Genomic DNA, 8,959 nt, shown 5'->3' on the forward strand with positions numbered 1-8,959 from the left:
AATGCGTTGTGAAAAGTACGCAGAAACGACCCTGATGTGAACAAGGCCTTTAAGGGACAGAGACCGCTGGTACTGAAGTGGTTAAAATGCATTCACGGTAACAGGCATTTTCATGAATAATCAAAGTATCTTTATTCCAACAAAAAAATAATAAAAAAAAAACCTACAAAAAAATAAAAATAAAAAAAACATTTACTGATTGATTGCATTCTCCCTTCTTAATCAGTGCTTGGTAAAACCATCAATGACTGCTATTACAGCTGAAAATGTTTTTGGGGCTGCATAAATAAAAATCTTATACAATAAACCCCGTGTCTCTGCGTCCTGTCCCTTTGTGTGTGTGTGTGTGTCCCTGCGTCTGCGATACTGCACATGTGCCGTAGGGACAGCCTGGGACAGGAGCAGGCCGGAGGTCGGGTGGGTGGGTATGCGCACGCAGCAGGTGGGTGTGCATGCGTGTGGTAGGTGGGTGCGTGCGCGCATGTGGCAGCGATGACAGACCTACAGCCCATTTTTACATGGGCCAAGGTCACTAGTACAGTAATAATTCAGTATCCTTTAGTACTGGTTATGCTGTTATTGTTCATAATCAGTGATTTGCATAGCGCCATCATCTTCTGTGAAGCTGCATACAGTAAGTCAACAAAGCCCCCAGTCTGAGCACGTGTAACCCAATGTCTATTTTTCTTTTCCACTGTAGGGAATTGGCTATATAACAATACTGACATTTATTGTGCTTGGTGCTATTGCTCGCATTGTAGCCCCAATGCTAAACCCTGTTTCATCGCTGCAAGTCCGCTACTGGAGCAAGTACACAGATGTGGAGGAGAAGTGCTTTGAGGAGATGTGTATAAATTATAACCGGCAGCTTGCAAAGAAGTCTATAAAGGGTTACTTCGGGAACAGAAGTTATGAGGATGAGATGGAGTATGAGGAGATAGACGGTGACAGGACAGACATGGCTGATTCCACAGTGGAGACACTGGTTTATGTGGACAAGTGGTACAACTGTCGGCCACCCATTCTTGGTGCAGAACCTCCAAGTTAATGAATGATTAAAGAGGACCTCAAACCTAACCCTCAAGTCCATTTCACCTACAATATCTCAAAGAAAGATGCCATTGATACATTTTTTGAAAATCAACGTATTTTGTAATCAGAATCAGAATCAGAATCAGAATCAGAATCAGAATCAATTTATTTTCGCCAAGTAAGTTTGCACCTACAAGGAATTTGTCTTGGCAGTTGCTTAACAAACACAAACAAAAAACAATACAAGGACAGACAGTGTGAATATTACAAGTTAAGGACATTATAAGTATAGTGGCAGTAAGCAATGTGAGAATTGTTCATGTTTAGTTCTGTGCTTATTACTTTCAGTCCTAGCAGCTCTAACGTGGTTCAGCATTAAGTATGGCTACCGCTTGAGGAAAAAAACTGTTCCTGTGTCTGGAGGTTTAGGTAGCGATTGACCGGAATCTTACTCCTGAAGGCATGCGCTGGAAGATGGAGTGAGCTGGGTGAGAGGGGTCAGAGGCAATTTTGGTCGCTCTCTTTCTGCACCTGCTAGCGTAAAGATCCTGCAGGGAAGGTAAGCTACAGCCAATTATCCTTTCCGCTGATCGGATGATGCGCTGCAGCCTCCCCTTTTCTAATGCTGAGCAGGAGCCAAACCATACAGTCATGGATGATGTTATGGTGGATTCGATGATTGCAGTGTAGAACTGCACCATTAGCTTTTGAGGTAGGCCAAACTTTTTCAGCTGCCGCAGATGGTACATTCTCTGTTGTGCTTTCTTGACAATAGTGGCAGTGTTGTTGTCCCATTTTAAGTCGTTTGAGATCGTGGACCCAAGAAACTTGAATGACTCTACTTGGGTTATTGTGGATCCATTTATGGTTAAGGGGAGGTGCTGGGGGGGAGATCTCCTAAAGTCTATTATCATCTCCATGGTTTTGAGAGCATTCAGTTCTAAGTTGTTGCTGCTGCACCAGGAGGAAAGCTGTCCCACCACATGCCTGTATGCAGACTCGTCCCCGTTTTGAATGAGACCAACAACTGTTGTGTCGTCTGCAAACTTCAGAACCTTAACAGATGGATCTGTGGAGATGCAGTCATTGGTGTAAAGTGAGTACAGCAGTGGGGAAAGCACACAGCCCTGGGGTGCACCAGTACTGACTGTCAGAGAGCTTGATGTGAGTTTACCAAGTCTGACACGCTGTCTTCTGTCGGTTAAGAAGTCGGTTATCCATTTGCAGAGGGATTCAGGTATGTGTAGCTGGGAGAGCTTGCTGTGCAGCAGTGATGGAATTATGGTATTAAATGCAGAGCTGAAATCTATAAATAAAATCCTGGTGTAGGTTCCTGGGTTATCTAATTGTGGCAATTGGCCACATCCCCTCCTCTAAAACTGCCTAGGCATTTTGCCTGTAGCTGCACTTGGAGAATTTGTCACAGTTGGACATGGACTCGGACCAATCAGACCTCAGGCAGGACCTGCAGATCCAGGTTGCTGTACATGCATGGGAATTCGGGGCCTGTGCATCGGAAGGAGAGGTGAACAGAAAAGAAACAACTCGAATGTAGCCCTGATGCAAACCACATGATGAAGACTCACATGCACTGGTGCTCCAGCCATTGGCGGTGCTACACTAGGGAACTGGTCCCCTCTGGGGATCACTGTGCCCCAACTCCTGCGGAGTAACATACAGCTAACGTTTCCAGGCTCCAGCAGCATGCAGGGAACAGGATAGGGTCTGTAAAAAAAACAAAAAAAAAACTCTCCATGTCATCCTCTGTCTTTATAGGTGTTAAGTAAACTAAGGGTCAAGTAAACTTATCTATTTGTCTGGATGACATTTATATTTGCAAAAATATCTCTCTACCTCCTTCTGATGGTATGTTCTAATATTGTCAGCAAACGGGAATAAAGTCTGAAGAAGGCTTACAAGCTGAAGGCTTATAGTTTTTCTTTTAAATTAGCCAATAAACTAGAGCTTGTATTTTACAGACAGGAAGCTTTGAATCAGGATAATAGCCCTGATTCAAAACTTCCCGTCTGTAAAGTGCAAGCTCTAGTCTCCAGCAATGCTTAGCTATTAAGATAGAGAATTACATGCAGTGTTTCTCTCCCTCTTCTCCCCTTGCTTGTAAAGTCATGAGACCCAGGCTGAGGGCTGGAATGATTTGTCTGTCATCTGTCCACACAGGAGAAGCTTGGTAGCAAGTAAGGATTAAAGCATGCCAGCAAACAAGCCAAGTACATCTGTAGGTAGATTTTCTTCAGTAATAGCACCGTTATTCGGACAATCTACTTTGCTCACAAACCTCTGTTTGTGAAGTTTACATTTGGTTACTTAATTTTATCACCTGAGTTAGGCTAGGCAAAAAATAGCTAAAGCTTGCCATACAAACATCAATTTTGATCACCCAAATTGGCCCCACTAGCCAGCCTCCGTGCCCCCTCCTTTGCCCAATTTTAAAAGCTGGAGCAGCCACTGGCTACAGCTTTCACTGTCCTGCTACTCTTTCAGTCAGCTGATGCTGAACCAGCCAACAATCCCTGTAAGCCAAACTATCTCCATTTTCAAACACTTATTACATGACAGGCTCATTTTAACAATGTCACTGCCAGAGCAGTCTTTTTACATGTAAGCAGCACATCAGCTTAACCTTTACAAATGTTTCTATTCTTCATGGCACTCAAATGTGAGATTGTTCTTCGAAGAAACAGGGCTTTCGGTTAATACTGAAATACTTATACATTTGTTTCTGAAAGTAAAGGAGTACTTATAAAAAAAACTATATTACCCTCTATAAGAAAAAAAACATGTACGATACCCTCTAAAGTTCCAAAAACTCTAGTTCTCAAAATAACAATCAAATCAAATGTTATTTTATTTAGCAATGTGTAGCCTTTTAAAATATTTGAGGTATTAAACCATGCACAAAAATAAATAAGACCACCCAAAACCTATATCTCTTTGCATGCGAGAGTGCGAAGGGTTAATTGATTTTTGCTGTTTTCTAGCCACACCCCCTTCAGCACCTTCCTTTCCTTAACTTATTTAATGTCCTAACTAGATGCGATGTGCCTGGATATATGTATTTTTTTTGTTACTGACCCCTGTGGCTAGGGTCTAATTCGGTGCACTCCTTCCTTCCCCTGTATGTGTTTGTCAGCATGCACACAGCTTATGCTGGTGTATGTGCATGGTGCACATGGATACATTACGTTAGCTCCCTTGTGCGATTGGTAAGATGCACTATCTGTCCCAGGAGAGGACGTCAGGATGTGTGCTCCTAATCCATTGGTAGGTTTGATGCAATGAATGTGTTTGCGTGTCTGCACTATGCATGTTACAGGGCCAGAGTTAGGACACCTATGTTTACCTGGGTACTTCTGCGCAGTATAGGTGACTAAGCATAAGAATGCATTCTTCTGTGAACTAAGACCCCGGCTTTTAACTTAGCTGTAGGGATAACAGTTGTGCCTGGATGAATGAATCTGTAAATGCATTTGTTTGAACATTTGCATGCGAGAGTGCGAAGGGTTAATAGATTTTTGCTGTTTTCTAGCCACACCCCCTTCAGCACCTCCCTTTCCTTAACTTATTTAATGTCCTAACTAGATGCGATGTGCCTGGATATATGTGTTTTTTTTCTCAAAACCTATATCTAACTGCAGCCCCACTCCTCACCAAGGAAACAGACCTTCGTTTCATCACAGAACCTTATAAACGACCGATTTTACTGCACTTCTACTCAAGCATCACTGCTGTAATTACGTTTAATCACAGAAACGTACAATTATGGAATAAGTCACACCTATGTTTAACATTGTTAAAGAAAATGAAAAGGCATAATAGAGACCCAGAGGATGGGTTGGGACTCATTTCTGCATAAGTCAGAAATAAACTGTAGGTGGAACAGGAGCTGTGAAGCGATATGAAAGCATCAGTTGTACCAGGTTAACAAGACTTCAGTGAAGGGATTAGCAGAGATGTGCAGAAGATGACAAATGCTGGCACAAATGGATTTAAATGAATTAGGGCCCTATGTAAGATAATAATAATTCCAATGTTTGCATAGCGCTTTTCTCCTGCTTGACAGGCAGAGAATTCAATCATTTTGATTAAAACAATTGGTTGTACAGAAAAACCTAAAACTTTTCTTTTTAATTGTTCAAGAAATCAGATCAAATTTCCATTTTTTTCATTTAAAGAGAAACTCCGACCAAGAATTGAACTTTATCCTAATCAGTAGCTGATACCCCCTTTTACATGAGAAATCTATTCCTTTTCACAAACATGGCTGATATTGTGGTGAAACCCCTCCCACAAGAAACTGAGTACCTACTCCTGGCAGTTTCCTGTCTGTGAACCTTGCTGCATTGTGGGAAATAGCTGTTTACAGCCGTTTCCAACTGCCAAAAAAGCATACAGCAGCTACATCACCTGCCAACAGTAAAAATGTCATGTAATATATGTCAGGATGTAAATCAGGGATTTAAAAGATTTTACAATGGGCAAACACTAACTAAATCAGTTTATACATAATTATTGTAAAAATGAAGTACTTTTTTTATTACATTATTTTCACTGGAGTTCCTCTTTAAAGGGACTCAGAGCTGAAAAAAGTAAAAAGATTTATAGATACCTGGGGCTTCATCTAGCCCCATCCGCTCCGATCGCTCCCCATGCCGCCGCCCTCCCAGCAGCCGCTGGAGAGATACTTAGAGGGCGCAATTCTCCTGCGTAGACTGGCTCTGATTGCTGATTGACGTAAGTGACGGGACCCAGTTTCCGAAGCTGCGGGCAGCGGAGGATGGCAACGTGGGAGTGATCCGAGTGGATGGGGCTGGAGGAAGCCCCAGGTATGTATAAATCTTTTTACTTTTTTCAGCTTTGGTACACTTTAAGTCGATTGGCAGAGTGGCAGATTTTTCTTATTCATTTTTAGGAAAATTGAATGGTGTAGAGTCAATTGCCAATTTCTCAATGTAGCCATACATCTAGCAATGATGGGCAGATTCGGCCAAGATACAAAACTCTTTCCGATGGGAGAGAGATCTGTCGGCTGCTCATACACTACAGGCTGATTCACATTAAATTTCAGCATGAAACATCTTGGGAATCTGCGGAGCCCACCACATCCGCTGCCTCGCCACTGTTCCTGTAATGTATAAATGTGTATGCGTTTGTGCATTTATACATTACCTGTCCTGTGTTGTGATGCCCGTCCGTCTTCCGAATCTGCCGCTCTTCAATTAGCTCTTTACACGCTGCTGGCATGGCGTGTGTGCCTCATCCCACACACACACACACACACACACGAGTTGGCGAGCTATGTCCCAGCGACGTCTATGGGGCTAATGGAAGAGTGGCTCATTCTGAAGACAGACGTGGCACCGCAACACAAGACAGGTAATGTATAAAACGCACACACACATTAGGGGAACAACGCCAGGAGTTTTGCCGCGCTCGCAGCTCGTCCCGATATCGTTTGCAATTACCACCACACACCCGAAATTGGTCGCACTGTCGATTGGGCATGCACTTGGCGGCACCAATTTTCATCCAACTCCGATTATAATAATCAAATCGAATAGGTCGATTGGCCGCCAAGTCGCCCGATGTATGGCTACTTTAAAGTATAGACCCAAGCAATTTTTTCAGCGTTTGATATATTTTTTTTTTTATAAATGGGGAAAAAAAACTTGAACACACGTGTGTGGTACATTGGACAGATTTTTCAAATGTTACAAGCAAAAAAATGGTTTGTAATTTTTACATTGAAAATAAAATTTTAAAAATGGTATGTGTGGCCATCTTTACACTGTGAGCTCAGTCTGGCTTGTCTCTTTTCCCTTTTGTGTTTTTACTGCTGTGTAAAATGTTTACATATTTTCCACCTTCGTGTACAATGCATCTCTGACCGTTCAATTGTCGTGTATCTGTAACCCATTGCTTGTACCTGCCTGTATCGTGTAGGTATATACAGCGCCACAAGATGCTGGTGCTGTATACATCCAAAATAATAGTAGTAGCACTGTTACTACTCTGCTTGAAGCTATCAAAATAATAGTAATGTTTTTGTGTAAGGACTAATAACTATGGCAAACACTGAGTACAGGCTGCTTATGACTTACTTTTCTACTGTTTACAGAGGCAGAGATTACGGTAGCTTGTATTTTAGAAAAATCAGTAATAAAGGTACACTACATTATTTATCAGAGCCTCAATTTTAGTAATTTGTAGACTTAAGTGTAAGAACGCGAAGGCTAGGTTCACAGTGGGACATTGCGATACCTGTATAACAGGAACGCAACGGAACAAAAGAGTCGTACTGTACATTACGCTCGCGTTGTGTCGGGTACAGTGAATACAGTCAAAAAGTATTCTTTACTTCTGCGGTTAATGTGCCCATTTATCTTTAGCTGCATGCAGTGCATATACATACCTTAACCAGTTATGCCGCAACGCTCCCAACGCACTGTGAATGTCCCTATAGGTGGTGCATTGCAGTGCGGTAAGTCACGCTACACAACGCCCATTACACCACACCTCAATGCACCACTGTGAACGGGGTCTTTAGAAAGACATGCACAACTTATTTTTTATAGATTACACATATCAAAATAAACATTGAATCTAATATGTAAAAACTTTGGCATGTTCAATATTGCAATAGAAATAATAATGGAATATTGTTTGGTGATGCTTGATAGATGCTGGCGGGAGGACAGGAGGGAATGGCAGACGACCAACATTTCCGTCACTTTGTACAGAACATTAGGCAGAATAAAGATAACAGCTAAAGCAGTGATTTCAGCAGAAATCTTGTCTAATATCTACTGGTGTAAACTGGGAAAAAGTTTATCAATTATGGGTTTAGTTGGTCTTGAAATTAAAACTCACAAAAAAAACCCTAGGTGCAAAAATTCTCAATCATGGAAATAGTAAAACATGCAAAATAGTGTCAAAGAAATACACTTTGCAATAAAGGCAATATTCTGCATTATCATCACTAAAACAAGTTTACAGAAAAATATTTAAGATCAGCATTCCCTTAACACCTGATTTGCATGCGTACGTACAAAAAGGGCGCCCGGACAAAAAGGGCGCGGGGTGTAAACTCTAAATAATAATTAATCATTAATAGGGTTTATAAAAATAGTGTGCTATATTTCGTTTACAAATAATGTTTAACAAAATTATAAATCATTAAATAATGTTTATGAAATCGGAAATTGTGAAAACGTTAATCTTCCCTGTTTCAAAAGTTAAACTTATAATTACGTTTATTAAAAAAACAATAATATATGTTTAATTGTTATAATTGCATATTATTGTGAATAACCTTCATTTATGGTTTGTTCTTATAATAAAATCTGAAAATATTCTTTATAACGATGATATAAATATAACTACGTTCGTAATAAGTGTTGTAAAACATTAGTAATTATTACTAAAATGTTACTAAAACTATACCTAAGTCTACTCTTACACAGAACCCTCCCTGTACCTATCCCTAACCCTTAGACCCCCCTGTTGGTGCCTAAACCTAAGACTCCCCTGGTGGTGCCTAAACCTAAGACCCCCTGTTGGTGCCTAAACCTAAGACCCCCCTGTTGGTGCCTAAACCTAAGACCCCCCTGTTGGTGCCTAAACCTAAGACCCCCCTGGTGGTGCCTAAACCTAAGACCCCCTGTTGGTGCCTAAAACTAAGACCCCCTGTTGGTGCCTAAACCTAAGACCCCCCTGTTGGTGCCTAAACCTAAGACCCCCCCTGTTGGTGCCTAAACCTAAGACCCCCCTGTTGGTGCCTAAACCTAAGACCCCCCTGTTGGTGCCTAAACCTAAGACCCCCCTGGTGGTGCCTAAACCTAAGACCCCCCTTTATTATGTGGATAATAATGTTTTACTAATTGTGGATGCAAAAAATATTTTGCAATTT

General features: G+C 41.4%; 1 long non-coding RNA gene across 1 annotated transcript in view; it reads right to left on the bottom strand.

Annotated features, from left to right (window-relative positions):
- The window catches only part of LOC137536585 (uncharacterized), a 325,424-nt gene that overhangs the window by 106,853 nt on the left and 209,612 nt on the right, over positions 1 to 8,959 (bottom strand). The window lies entirely within an intron of this gene.

Source organism: Hyperolius riggenbachi, chromosome 10 (assembly GCF_040937935.1).
Source record: "Hyperolius riggenbachi isolate aHypRig1 chromosome 10, aHypRig1.pri, whole genome shotgun sequence".
Lineage (NCBI taxonomy): Eukaryota > Metazoa > Chordata > Amphibia > Anura > Hyperoliidae > Hyperolius > Hyperolius riggenbachi.